The 14,306-nt window shown below is 52.0% G+C and overlaps 1 protein-coding gene and 1 long non-coding RNA gene across 4 annotated transcripts in view; both read right to left on the bottom strand.

Moving 5' to 3' along the window:
- ZNF609 (zinc finger protein 609) overlaps window positions 1-14,306 on the bottom strand; it is a 64,916-nt gene that overhangs the window by 24,468 nt on the left and 26,142 nt on the right. The gene's annotated exons all lie outside the window — the stretch shown is intronic.
- Window positions 795-13,772, bottom strand: LOC116450675. Its single transcript, XR_004242911.1, has 2 exons — window positions 13,676-13,772; window positions 795-10,999 (listed from the first exon to the last, which is right to left on the bottom strand). It is a non-coding gene; the product is annotated as an uncharacterized LOC116450675 (long non-coding RNA).

Raw genomic sequence — 14,306 nt, 5'->3', positions numbered from 1 at the left:
AGGTCTAGCACTGGGAGGGCACCAGAGGACCACAGCTGTGACACTTGCCTTGGTGGCACTGTGAGAAGCGTCACGTCCAGACCATGGGGTGCACGTAGCTATGGACTGGGGGAAAAAGAGGCAAATCCATTCATTGGATGCTTCTCCCAGAGACTTTCCATCACATCCCACATACACGACGAACACCGGAGCATTTTTACACATGGGTTGTAGCCAGGTATTGGCAGCTCTTGGAGAGGCTCAATTCCAGGGCGAGACACACATATTTCGGATGCAACGAGCAGCAAAGTCTAGGAGGAGTTTCAGATCTATTTATCCCTCAGGCAAAAGGAGACATCTTCCTTCCATCTATTTAATATTAAAAACCTGCTTTGGTATGATGTGCACGTCCCAGCCCCCGCAGGCTGCACGTTTAGGAAGCCGCCCACTTGGCTCTCATCTCCTCTTCTTTGTAGGTTTTGCTCCAGTTGCCAGGAGAGATCCTGGTGCTTTCCAGACACAAAGCCAGCTCTGTTCCACAGCCTGATGGGGAGGTTACAGGAGAAGAGAGAGCAAGAAATGAGCCCAATCACATGATGCATGAGGATGTGGGTGAGGAAGACGGTGTCACCACATGTGTCTCACACCAGTGGCCACAGAGAGGGGACTCGTGTCTGGAATGTGCCTCTGTGTCCCAGCACACAAGATGGAAACCTCATGCTAACATGGAAATGACAAATGTGCTGCGTCCCATGACTGCATCACTCCCCACTCCACAAACCCCAGTTTTCCAGCAAATTCTTTCAATCATGCTATTTTAAAAATGGCACAAGCCAGTATTCCCATTCTGGCTGATAAACGCTGGGCTCACCCCAATCCTTCAAGCAACAAGTTTGCACCCGTGTCCATCAGCTCCCATTGGGAACATGCAGGAATCAGTGCCTGCAGGACACACAGCAATTGCCATAGGAAGTTTTTCAAGCAAATTCCCAAGGTTTTATTAATTATTGAAATCAAGCTGCTGCTGCCTCACTATCCCTGAGCAGAACAGTGCCCGGGCACTAACCCCAAAGCAGCACAACACGTGCTCATACTGCCTTGAAATCTCTAGATGAGCTGCAAGAGAAGGAGGAACAAGCTTTCCACATGAACCCACAGGCTCCCATCACCTACCCTCACTCCAGACTTTAATTCCTCGGTGTTGAAAAGCAGTTTTCCTGTCTTTGGCTGAAATGCCTCTTGGTGCCTCTGCTCTGATCACACAATCACAGACTGGTTTGGGTTGAAAGGGATCTTAAAGCTCATCTAGATCCAAGCCCCCACTGCGGGCAGGGACATTTGCCAGGAGGAGGCAGAGCCGATGCTCCTGTGGGAGCCAATGCCTGGCTGCTGGACACAGCAGGGCTGTGATGCCTGAAGGTCTCACCTGGCAGGTTTTGTGCTGACGACCAGCAGCCGCCAGCGGTCGAGCAGCAAGGCTGGGGAGGATCGATCGCACCCTGCAGGGAAGCTGAGCAGCCAGGGAGAAGAGAGCTGAGCCAGAACCAAGCCAGACCATAACTCATCACCTGCAGGCCACCTACAGCCAGGGAGCGGTGGAGCCACACTGGGGCTTTCAGCACACCTCCGGGAGCGGAGGGAGCTTCATTATTCGCATCACAGGACTGTGCCGCCCGCAGCCATGCTCCTCCTTGAGAGCACTCCATGTAAAAATAGAAAAATAGCTTCAAGTAGCTGCTTCATCAGCTCCTCTGGACCATAGCAAGGGGAAGAGCTTGGATCTGAAATCCAAATCAGCCCCCACCAGACAGGGACGGATGCTGACACCACCCACAGCTGAAGCCTTCTGCTAGCCCAATTAAGCTCCAGGAAGGTTTTTAGCCTCTAACCTTGTGATTCTCAGGCTACATGCAGGGATACCCACGGGTCACTGAATTCCAGCTAATGAGAAATCATTCCCCTTTGCCACAAAACAAAGCAAAATGAGACAGAAAACAGTCACCACTGAAAAAACACCATCTGATGCCAGCAGTCGCTATGCCTCCTTCCACCCAGCAGCACCTCAGACAGCACACAGACATGTAAGAATGAGATGCCAGGGGCTGGTGGGCACACAGATCAGGGGAGAAGCAGGGCCAAGTTTATATTCAATCAACACTGGATTTTTAGCTGGCATCCCAAAAATAAGGCAAAGATACTGTCGGAGTTAGGCCCATCATAAACAAGCCCAGATGTTCATAAATTTAATTTCTTGACCTGCTGAAATGTCTTTGATTCTTCAAATTACCAGCCAGCTATGGCAGAGAAATCCTAATGGCATGAGGAAGAGTGGAATAATAATAAATAAGGGAGTTTTATCTCCAAGGATGCCACGCTCGAGTATTGGGGTTTGCTGGCCACCGCACACCTGAACCTGGCCACACACCATTACAATTCAACTCTTCCTCTGGGGGCCAGAGGGACCATGGTGGTCTCAGCTCAGACAGGCAGCCCATGGAGGATAACACAAGTCCTGTTTGGAAAGACACAACAGAGTAATAAGTCAGAGCCTGGAGGGTTTTTATGCCCAGCAAGGGGGGCATAAATAAAGGGAGCCCTTGGCAGGAATGGGGAGTGCCAATGCTGCATCCTGGGCATCCCAGCTGGCCTGGGAAAGCAACCATGAGCTCAGCAATGGATTAGCCTAGGGTTGTCATTAAACACCCCCATGCCTGCATGCGGAGGGTCCCAGCTGCAGAGAGCTCTTCCAAGGCAAGAAAAGTCAACAAGGAGCCAGCACTGGGCTCAACAGCTGGCTGCATGTTTCCACCTCCTCCACCTCACCTCCTGCCTTGGCGAGAGGTGGGAAGGGATCAGAGAGCTCCACATCTCCTCGCCCGGGCTTTCCATACCCAACAGTTGGCTTCAAGGGACAATAGAAGAGTCATTTTGACCAAGAAATGCTGAGGGTTTGGGGTCACATCCATAAATAGGATATCCTTAGCACAGGGGAAGCCACCACTCCACAGCTCCACATTTCCAGGTTCTTTGGGAAGACGGTCCCTCAGTGTTTCTTAGGATTTAATTCTTAGTTCGTGATGTATCTCTTTTTTATAGTCTACGATCCTGGAGAGTTAGAAGAAAAAAAGAACGACAAAAATACTTAGTCAAGGCAAGTAGGACAAGCAGGATACCAGAGTCCCTCCCAGGAATGCCACTAGATCAGTGTCATGATCTAATGGAACCCTGTAAGAGACGATTCCTCATTATCAGTGGGACAGTCTTCCAGAGCCTACTCTGGAAGTTCCAGGACCCCGGCAACGCTTGTCCAACAGCTTTTGATACCTCTGCTCCAGCTTGAAGCAGCCAAAATGCACTTCTGTCTGTAACAAACCCATCTGACCTTTAATCACACCATCTCTCCTGAAAACACAGAGGCAGCATGTCCATACACATCATCTACTCCTGCTCATACCTGAGGGAAAGGAGCAACAGCTTTTTATTGATAATAATCACACCAGACATTGTTTGGACAGAGGGGGAAGGTTCCCATCGTGCCAACCAGCAGCTCCAGGATGGCCAGGACGTGCTAATGAGCTGCAGGTCTGCAGGTTGGGGCTAGGAAAGCAAGCACTGGCCAGGGAGCACCAGGGCTTTGTGGAGCTCTACAACACCCAGGAGCAGGCAGGAAACTGCATATGAAGACAAGATTGGATGGATGGATGGATGGATATTTGTGTAACCCCTGTGCTTAGAGTGGTGTGGGAAGCAAAAGCCCTCCTTGCTCACCGTTCCCATAATTTGGGATTTCTGCCAACATCTGACCTGATGGCGGCTTTTACCAAGCCAAAGCAGGTGACTGGTGCCTGTCTGAACACCACACAGGTCTTCTCTACAGCAGAGACCATGGCAATGTCCCTAAACATACATATCTCATATACATACATAGCTCATGTGGGGACAACCAAAGAGCTTCCCAAGGGCCTCCAAGAGGCTGCTGGGAAAGGAGAGGGGCACAGCTGATATGGAAGATCCCAGAAATGCTTCTTGGCCATGGAGACTAAGAACCAAACACTGACTGGCATTTGAAGGGCAGTGCCTCAGAGAAGGAAGTTGATGGCGGCAGGGATGAAAGCCTGAGAAAAGCTGCATGGGCACTAGGAAAGGACCTGGGGCTGGGAGGGGCTCAACAGGACTAAAGAGTTAAAACTTGGCAAAAAGCCTGAAAATCACTCCCTTCACATGGAGGAACACCGACAGCCAGGATGAAGAAGGGGACCTGAAGAACATTCCTGGATACAGTAACACAAGCCAGGCAAATAAGTAACAAATAAGCATGGGAACAGCCAAGGGGACACACCAAAGCCAAGGGTCAGTGATGGTGGAGTACTGACAACCCAGAGGAGCAAGTGAAGAGACCAAAGACAGAGCTGGCACACAGCTGGAGTCACGCCGAGGACGCTGCCTTGGGCAGTGCTGTGCAGCCAGGGAGAGACGTGGGAGGCAGCTTGGCAGAGGGAGAAATCACATCAGCAACTTCCCACCCAGAGAGGAGCAAGTGCCCTCTCCGCCCTCTGCGCCGGCAGCCTCCCCAGCTGCCATCCTCGGAGATTGCTGAGCCAGGGTCCTGCTCCTCTAGCTGAGCATCTCCCATGGTCCATGACTGTCATTCTATTCCCTTGAAAGTCCAGAGACCATAATTCATCGCTCAGCTGGCTTTAGTTGCTGTGCAAATGACCCCCAGCCCAGCAAGATGTCCTGCCCATCAGTCATCGCCAACTCAGCCTGGCAGCTATCGCTGCTACGCATCAGCTGCAGGAAGCCAGACGGCCCCTGCTCCAGCCTGTTCGCAACCTTGGGAGCGCCAGGAGTCAGCCAGCCACCTCCTCAGGCTGGGAGATACAGCCCTGTGACAGCCCTGGCTCAGCCACTTCCCCTCTCCGGGGACCACCGCTATGGGCATGAGCCAGCCAACGTGGAGACCTGCCCTTTCCTGAGCCAGCAGCTCCCACCTCCTCGCACGCAGGCAGAGGAATACCTTGGAGAACAGAGGCAAGCGCCGTGGCTGCAGACACATCTTGTTTTAATTGCATCAGCAAACCCTAAGCAATTAATGGCAGGGAGGAAGAGGAGGAGGAACGGGGCACTGGGAGAGAGAAAGGGGTGCAGCAAGCAAAGGAAACCATTTACTCCTTCCCTAAGCAGAGGGGCACCATTTACAGCTGCAGCGGCCTCACTGGCTGCATCCCACTCCTGGAGCATCTCTTGTGCTGTACCCAGATCACTACCATGCCTTGTTTTGTGCTTTAAGCCCTGAAGTCCCTTAACCAGTCAGCTCAGCCCCAAACAGAGATCTCCAACCCCTCCAGACCCACAAACCCTTCCACATGCTTCCCAAGAGCCACAAGCCAGGCAAGCGCCCATGCCAAGGGCAAATAGGGACTGGAGACAGAGCCTTGCACCACCACCCTGGAGCTCTGGTCTGCAACAGCACTGCCGCTCCCACCCAAAGCACAGCCCAGGCCCCATCACTGCCCCTGCCTGTCCCAACAACTGCAGCAGGAGAGAGACACTCGTTCCTGGGAGCTGTCACCCTGCAAAGCCTCCACGCTTGATCCCGGAGATCGCAGCTCCCCAAACACAACCTGGAAAGGGGAGGCACTGGGATGCCAGGAAAGCATTGCTGTCAAAAAGCAGTAAACCAAGCGCCAGGATCCATGACCACCTTTGCCGCATCTTTAGGCACGGGAAGCAGAGCTTAAGAAAAAGCCTGAACACAGGAGCACCAAAAGGTGGATAAAAAACCTTCCCAGAAGGGGAAATCAAGGAGATGCTGGCCTGATCCCCAGCTGGAAAACTTGGCTCTGAAAGGAAGGCAGACATATGAGGAAAGCATGCATGGGAATAGTCCGCCAATGGCTTGCAGCAGTCTCACCTAACCCTACTCTTTGTCCCGCTGGCAACCCAGCCCACTCTGGGATGGCAAAACCCAGCAGAGGCAGCCTCCCCTGGCAGCTCTGCTCGCCTCTGCTCCCGCTGTTGGAGTAACACACTACAGGAAATTTTTGCTCTGTTTAGCGAGTGCCAGGACGACCAGCGCTCAAAAGGCTCAGGGCCTGGCTGTGCTCCCTCCGAGCACACCCTGGGCACTTCACCCACAATGGAAAATAGCTTTTGGATCATTAACAAGTCTATGCTGAGATTAGGGGATTCATCCCCCCTGCTCCCTACAATCTCAAGCACCCCAAAACTCAGCAGTGATAATCCCAAGCATGGATCCAACAAAGCCCTTGGCCAGATCCCAAGTCCTCCTCCTGCTCAGGAGTAAACCTCCAAAGTCCAAGGAGCTGGACTCGTGAATTCACGTGTGCTTAGAGGAGAGGCATGAGGCGCTCCATGCCAGAAAGCTGCCGGCTGGACCAGGGTGCTGGCAGCAGTGACTTCTCGCTGAGGATACCTCCAGGAATGGCCCGTTTGGCACCCCCAAAGGGTGATTTCACTACTTCCAGAAAAAGGCTCAGCAGTGCAGACTCTGTTCCCCACACGTGGCTGCTCCCAGGACAGTCCGGGAATGAGCACAGCAGAACAGTGGAGACCTGGGTAAGTTTAACCATCATGAAATAGAATCCTGATCCACGCCATGACTGAGCGCCAGGTAACTACTCAAAACCCAGAAAACCCACCCTTTATCACCAAACCTTGGCTTTTAAAGACTCAGGCTATCATCAGTAGGATTAGGCAGGAGTCCTGATGTCCATAAGGAGCTGTGCTCCCCAGCACAAGGCTAGAAGGGCAAGACAGCAGTTTATCCAAGTTATTTTCTCTGGCTGAGGAATGACAATAAAAGGGGCAAGGGGACTGGACAGAAGCCTGCCCTGTCTCCTCGCTCCGCACAGGCGCTGATGGCACGCTCGCCCAGCGGCGAGGAGCCATCCGGAGCCTCGCTGCGGATATCGAATTTGCCAAGAAGCTGAAGAGCGGCGCGAGGCACCGGCAGCAGCAGCAGGCAGTGATTTATGGAGCTGACGTGACTTCCCAGGTCACACATCGATGGCAGCCTCGCCTCCTCCGCGGGCCAGCAGCCAGGCCGATTATCTGTCATATGCTGCAGGATGCAGTGCCAACAGCCGAGCCCAGATCACCCAGCTTGTTTGCAAAAAAAAATAATAAATAAAACCCTGTAGATCCAGGCGACCGGCTTTTGTTCAAGCCTGTGCTTGCCGGTGGTAGGTGAGCAAGCACAGCAGCCTGCAAGAAAGCATGTAATGCCTGGAGGCTGATCCTCCCCGGAGCTCCTGGAAAGTGCGATGGCAGCTGGCAGCAGGAGCAGCGCTCATGGGAGCAGCTCTGCAGCTGCCTGGCATCTGCCCGTGGGTGTTCTCCCACCTCGACTCACCCCAAATTTGGCCCTAGGGTTTTAGTGGTGCTACAGGCGTCGGGATAGAGCTGGCTGCTCCTTGAATCCTGACGCTGGTGCAGAGCTAGGAAAGCAGGAAAACAGCCTGTGCAAAGAGGGTGCTCACAGGGCCGCGAGCACAAGCCACGTGCCTTTTACGATTAGCCCCTGCTGACAAATGCACTTTTCTTCAAAAAAATCAATTTTAAGAAATCAATTTTTCAGAAATTTAGATTTAATATGGTATTTCCTCCAAATCCCTTTTCCTCTGGCAGACCTGAGGGATAAGCTGAGAACCACCTGCACTCAAGTCACCGAGCTGAATCACGGCAGCCTGAAGGACACGAGCTTCTGGAGCTGCTGGCTGCCAACACTGCATTAACCTTTTTTTCCCCTTCCTTCTGTTTTAGTGAGTAATCCCCAGATGCAGCCACTCAGCAGCAAGATGCCATTCAATATTCCTTGGGGAGTCTCAGAGCCTTTCCTCCCTCTGGGATCAACAGTGGAAAAAGGTTTGTGGTTCTTGTATGTCAGTCCTGTAATGAGAATCCCATAAATTCCAAAGTGTATTTCATCAGGAGTTTTAAGGGAGAAACCAAATTTCACAGGAGAGAAACTCAAGATGTGGGTTGAGACTTTGAGAAACCAATTTTTTGTTCTCTTGGATTCTGCCAAATGCCTTGGAGGATGTCAACTTTCGAAGCAAGGGATAGTCAGAGATCCTCCAAAAGATGATGTACAACACTTGAAGCTCCTAACCTAATCACCAATGAAAATACAGCCCAAAACAGTGACCCAACCTTGTGCTCTTACAGGAATAAGCAAGCCTGAAAGAGCCAAACGGCCATGGCTGAGAGCAAAACAGCAAAGATGTGAGAATTTAGGTGCAGACAGGCGAGCATGACCACAAAAAAGCTTTACTCTCATTATTTAGCCCATTTTTGCCCCATCAGCTGCATGCCCAGCTCATGTAGACAAGAAACAGGGCCAACACACTCTGTCCCCACAGGACAGGTGGCTCTTCAGGGAGGTGAGACCTCATCCACATGAAATCTAAGGAACAAATTCTCACCTGTGACTTCAAACCACCTGACACACCTGGAACCCCTCATTAGGTAATCCAGAACCTGAATGTTTTTACACCTCAGATATATCACAGAAGGCCACACGCGAGCGTGAGCCATCCACTGCTCCACAGCCATGGCGGGGAGCCTGCAGCGCCATCCAGAACTGGGACCAGGAAGGACCAGGAGGTGATAATCTGGGAACAAAAATGAAACCTTGGGGTTGCGAGCCAGGCTCCATCCCAGCCGAACTTGCGTGCTAGAATTTTAAGAAGGCGGTTGTTTGCTGACAGCTTAAAGGATTTATGGGAAGGATTAACCATGGCTTTGCTGATGAAGGAACCAGTGGCAAACTTGGAGCAATCCCATGAGCATGGGGAGAAGCTGGAAGAGGACAGGGAAAGGGCGGACGAGCCTACGACAGCATAAACAACAGGGACAGTTTGTTTTGCACAGTGAACTCGACCAGGAGCAGCTCTTCCCAGCATTAACAACCTTGGTTTGCTGCCCACCAAACATGGGACAGCCAGCTCTGGAGTCCCACCTTTCACAGTGCTGGATCATTGGGGTAACCAGAGGTGCCCTGAAGCCGTACAAGGGAGAACATCGCAGACGTCAGCCATGAGGAAAGGCACCCAAAAAGAAGAGTGTGGAAGGCCTGGAGTGAAAGGACGTGGTGGTGGGAGTCCTGCTCTGGAGGTGGGGCAGGAGGGAAATCCTGCTGTGAGCCGCAGGCAGCAAGGAACCGCAGATCCGCAGCACTGGTTGCCGCACCAAAAGCTTCGTGTTGTTGCCTAAGAACTCTGTGAAGTGTCTACAGCTGAATCAGGCTTATATCCAGGTGAATAACACAGATAAAAAGCAGGAGGCTACAGATCTGCTGCAGACTGGCAGAGGAACGCTAACCTGGAGGGGTTTGCTCCTGCAAGCACGGGATGCTGGTCACCAGGAACACACACACACAGATCAATGGACTTGTCTGGCAAGATGGAGCCCAGCAACAAGGGCATGTTCCAGCTGGGAACAGCTAATCCACCCTCTCAACCCAATGCAGCTGCTCGGCAAACAAGCACGGTCCCCTTAAGAGAAAGCACAATCAGCCCAGATTTAGCTGGAAGAGGGTGGGGATATCGCTGAGCTCCAAGCCATGGTCTGAACCTTATCTGCTGCTTTAATACCTATCAGTGTTGATACAGATTAAAGGATTAGTCAGGATTACTGAAGGCAAGCCCCCCTCGCCCAGGCAGTGAGGATGGGCATGGGTGCGGTGCAATTCCAGTCCTCCCCTGCGACCACAGCCCTTGGCTGCACCCTTGGAGAGAAGGAGCCTGAGAAACGCCTGATGAGAGGCCCTCCATGAGCGATGGCAGCCATGAAACAGATGCAAGGGAGCGAGATTGGGCTCTCTGGGAAGAAAACAAAGACTCACCAGCCAGAATCCAAGTGGGAGTCGGGTTCATTGTCCCTACTGTTGCCTACCAACACAGCAAGCCTTCATGGACCAGCATCACCACCCAAAGAAACCATCCCACCACAATCCATCCTTGGCTGCTTATTCCTGCTGCAGCCCAAAGCCCTCTTTTCCCAACACAGGCATTTGTGGACTGTCGGGAAACTGCCTGGTTAAAGCCTGCTTTCGATGTCACTCAGCACAGCTTTTAATTGGATCATGTCCCTGACCCAATTCCCCACATGGCTGCACAAACCCTTGAGCGTCGATGTGGGAAGGGGTGGCCAGGAGCAGGCAGGACACCTCCTGGGGAGCAGCAAAGCTCCGATGACTGCACAAGGAGGCAGGAAGGTTCCTGTGCCCACGTTTAGGCTGAACACAAACCTGAGGAAGCTCTCCTCTGAGATCTCCCATCTTCCAAGAGATCATCTCCAAACATCAGCTGTGTCCAGAAAGCTTGGTCCTGAAACGTGGCTGGGCTGAAAGTGGTTCAGGACAATGGCAAGATGAGAGATCCCACAGTAGAACAATTCCCGAGTCCTGCCTCCCATCGACATGTATTCTGCTCCCTTCTCCAAGCAGGAGCCAGTAACAAGGAAGACCATGGCCATCATCTTCTCCTGGACAGCAGGACCTCACATCCCAGCCTGTCATCCAGGAGAGCCAGACTCTCAAAGGACACGGAAGAAAACACATTTTGCCCAGGTGAAGATTGCCCAGAGAAGTTGTGTCTGCCCCATCTGAGGTCAGGCTGGCCATGGCTTGGAGCAATCTGGTCTAGTACAAGGTGTCCCAGCCCATGGCACAGGGTGGAATGAGGTGAGTTTGAAAGTCCCTTCCAACCCAAACCAGCCTCTGAGTCTATGAAACACTAAGATGGAACCAAACCTGGCTCCTCCAGCTTTCTTGCTTCTCCCACCAGGATAACAGAAGGGAATGGCAGAGGCACTGAAGCTGTCAGCAACAAGAAGGCAGGCAATTTTGGGCCAAAGACCTGCAGAGAAGGACATCACTGATCTGAAACTATCACCTTCCAGAGCCAAACTTAGCTTACAGAACCACAAAAAAGTTTGGGTTGTTGGGGACCTTAAAGCTTATCCAGTTCCAAACCCCTGCCATGGGCAGGGACACCTTCCATCTTCCCCAGGTAGCACACTCACATCCACATGCCAATGTCCCACACCCCGCAGTGATTCAGGGATGAAAGTTCAGATCTAGTCACAAGCCCAAGGCAGTCCCTCCCATTCATCCCCACTCCCCCCAAACCATCTCCTCTGAAGCCCAGGCAGCTGCTTCAGCCATTAGTTTCTTCCCACCAAAACACTACCAGGCTACACACGGCTCACGAAGAAATGTGGAGCCCTGGCCGCAAAAAATACACCCAGATAAAAGACTCCTTTCCCCTCTGCAGAGAGGATCTGAGTAAGAGAGAAGACCAAAACCTTCACGGTACAATCACCTCAACACAAGAAACAAGCTGAAGACCTGCACCTGTTGGACATTCAAATGATACTAAAAAAGTCCAACTACGCTGAGATGTTAGCTTTGGTCCCATAAAACCAAGCAGGGTTTGCCCCACTGGGAACACGCCAGCTGAAGAAGCTGCACTGGGCATCTGGGGGCCAACAGCAGTAAATCTGACACTGGAAGAACATTCCAGCCAAATGCCAGGACAGGATGATTAAACCCCTACTAATTCTTGGCCCAGATGGAAGAGCGGCTGCTTTCAGCCTTGTTGGGTCACAAGCCAGCTGGAGTTCTCCAGTGAGTCTCCAGAGCCAGGCCCCCAGGCTGCCCTATGACCCCAGGCAGGAGCCAGAACAGCTCCCAGCCAGCACGGATGCGTTCAGCCATCCTGGGAATCTGAGGAGCTCTGCAGGCAGAGCCACCAAGGTGGTTTCTGGCGATGCTTTCTGATGGTGCTTTCCAGAGTTCCTGTTTCTAGAGCCACGAGAAACCCCTGAGTAGGAAAACTCTGTCCTACCAACACAACCTCCTCCAAGTTATTATCATAACTGTTTATGGAGTCAAACCTACCAGGAGTTGGACTTGATGATCCTTGTGGGTCCCTTCCGACTCAGGATACCCAATGGGTTTTAATTTCAATCCTCTGCTCACGGGCCATGGTGTGATTCCCAGGTGGGATACACGAGCCACTAGCCAAGAGCCTCAGAGAAAGTCCTCCTATGAGCATGCGTGCTTTAAATAGCACCTCGTTAATTGTGAATTAACTGAACTGACCCAGAGCAGCCAATCCCAGGTCCTTTGGGAGAGGCATGGGGCAACACACATCCCACAGAAGCGTGTTAAGCTTCCTCCAGCAGCTCTGATTCTGCCCCTCAGGAAGCAGATGGCATCCAAACCATATTTTGCTTCAGGGCCATGCAAGTTTGGAGAGCACATGCCGTGTATACCTACACATCTCGTCAAGGAAGAAGTTCAGCTCCCTGTCACTGCACAAGTTGTCAAACAAAGTCACAGCATACGGACGTGATTTTTAGCAAAAACACTGCCAGAAGGAGGATGACAAAGGGGGCAGCATTAAGGCTGCTGTGCTCCGCTGAGCTCAGCACCTCCCAGGTGCTGACAGCCAAACAACTCCAATGCAGCACCAACCTACTTTCAGATGGATCTTCATACAAAACCTCACGGATCATCTGTATCCCACTGCCACCATCACATCCTCAACACCTAAAGCTACACTAAGGAAGTATACTTACAGCTTTTTACTGCACTGTAACACTACACCAGCTATCACCCTCATTACATCAGCTCGTCACAGGAGATGACAACCCATCCATGAGCAATCCACTGTGGGGTGTGAGGAAGATGGATGTGCATCAGCAGTGCACCCGTCAATCCAACCATGTTGCATGCAGATCCCTCCTCTTAGGGATTCAGTCACCTCAGCCACAAACTCCTGAAACTTCCCTGACTGCTATTAGATCACCTCAGGCAGCACGCGACAAATTCAAACACTCTTGTGGAGAATTTATAGTCCTCCAACCCCCCAGCAGGAACGACCATCTGGAGCATTTGGGGCTTCCTAGGATGGTTCTTCATGCTCACCCACAAATTGTTTTACAAGACAAAGTCCCGAGAGCGGTACTTAGTCTCAAGCAAAGATTATTTTTGGCAGCTTTATCAGAACAGTTCCCACTCCCTTAATCTCTCCTTGGATGAAAGCACGTTTAGGAAACCGTCCAGATGTTGGAATATCAATAAAACAAAAAGCTGTGGTACAACGCAGTCTTGAAGAGCCCTTTACAAATAAACACAACTTGGGGGGGTTTCTGCTCAGCAACGCCAGGCCTGCACTCATAAACCAGAACTACATGCTCCTCTCCCCAGGAATCGGAAAACAAAAGCTGGTTTGGGTTACCCAGCTGCAGGACACACACGCAAGAACTGCTCTTGCAGCTCTCCTACCCCTAAATGGTCAAGCTCCTCATACCACTCCATGGATTTTTAATCAAATTTTCCAAAATAACAATTTACAAAAGGAGTTACAGCCGAGCCAAGAAACTTGAGCTAAGAAGATGTTATGAGAAACTCGCCATCAGCTCTAAGTGAGGATGTGGAAAGCTGATGAAATCTCCCATCACAGCAACAGGTTTGTCCACTCCTCACACGTCTTAGTTTGAAACCAGACATCATCTACAAGGGCTTTGAAACTCATGGCAGCATTTCTCACTCCCAACAGTACTCACCAACAACAACTCAGCACCACTGAACCAGTGAACACTTTGGGTTGGAAGGGATCTTCAAACTCATCTCATTCCAGTCCCCTGCCATGGACTGGGACACCTCCCACTACACCAGGTTCCTCCAATCCCCATACAACCTGGCCTGGAACACTTCCAGGGACGATGCAGCCACAGCTTCTCTGGGCAACCTGTGCCGGGGCCTCACCATCCTCACAGGAAACAATTCCTTCCCAATATCCCACCTATCCCTGCCCTCTGGCAGTGGGAAGGCATTTCCCCCTGTCCTCGCACTCCAGGCCCTTGTCCCCAGTCCCTCTCCAGCTCTCCTGGAGCCCCTTTAGGCACTGGAAGGGGCTCTGAGCTCTCCCTGGAGCCTTCTCTAGTCCAGGTGCACACCTCCAGCTCTCCCAGCCTGGCTCCAGAGCAGAGGCACTCCAAGTCTCATAGCATCTCCATGGTATTCTCTGGACTCTCTCCAGCAGCTTCTGATGTTGGACCCTCAGACTGGAGGCAGCTCTGCACCTGAGTGGGGCAGAGTCCCCTCCCTCCACTTGCCAGCTCCACTCCTCTGGATGCAGCCCAGGTTGGCTTTCTGGGCTGCAAGCAGACACTGCCAGGTCACATCCGATTTGTCAGCCACCAGCACCCCCAAGTCCTTCCCCTGGGGCTGTGCTCAATCTGTTCTCCACCCAGTCTGTGTTTGTGCTAGGCATGGCCCCGGCACAGGGACC

This window comes from Corvus moneduloides, chromosome 13 (assembly GCF_009650955.1).
Source record: "Corvus moneduloides isolate bCorMon1 chromosome 13, bCorMon1.pri, whole genome shotgun sequence".
Lineage (NCBI taxonomy): Eukaryota > Metazoa > Chordata > Aves > Passeriformes > Corvidae > Corvus > Corvus moneduloides.
This window is presented reverse-complemented; position numbering and strand designations above follow the sequence as displayed.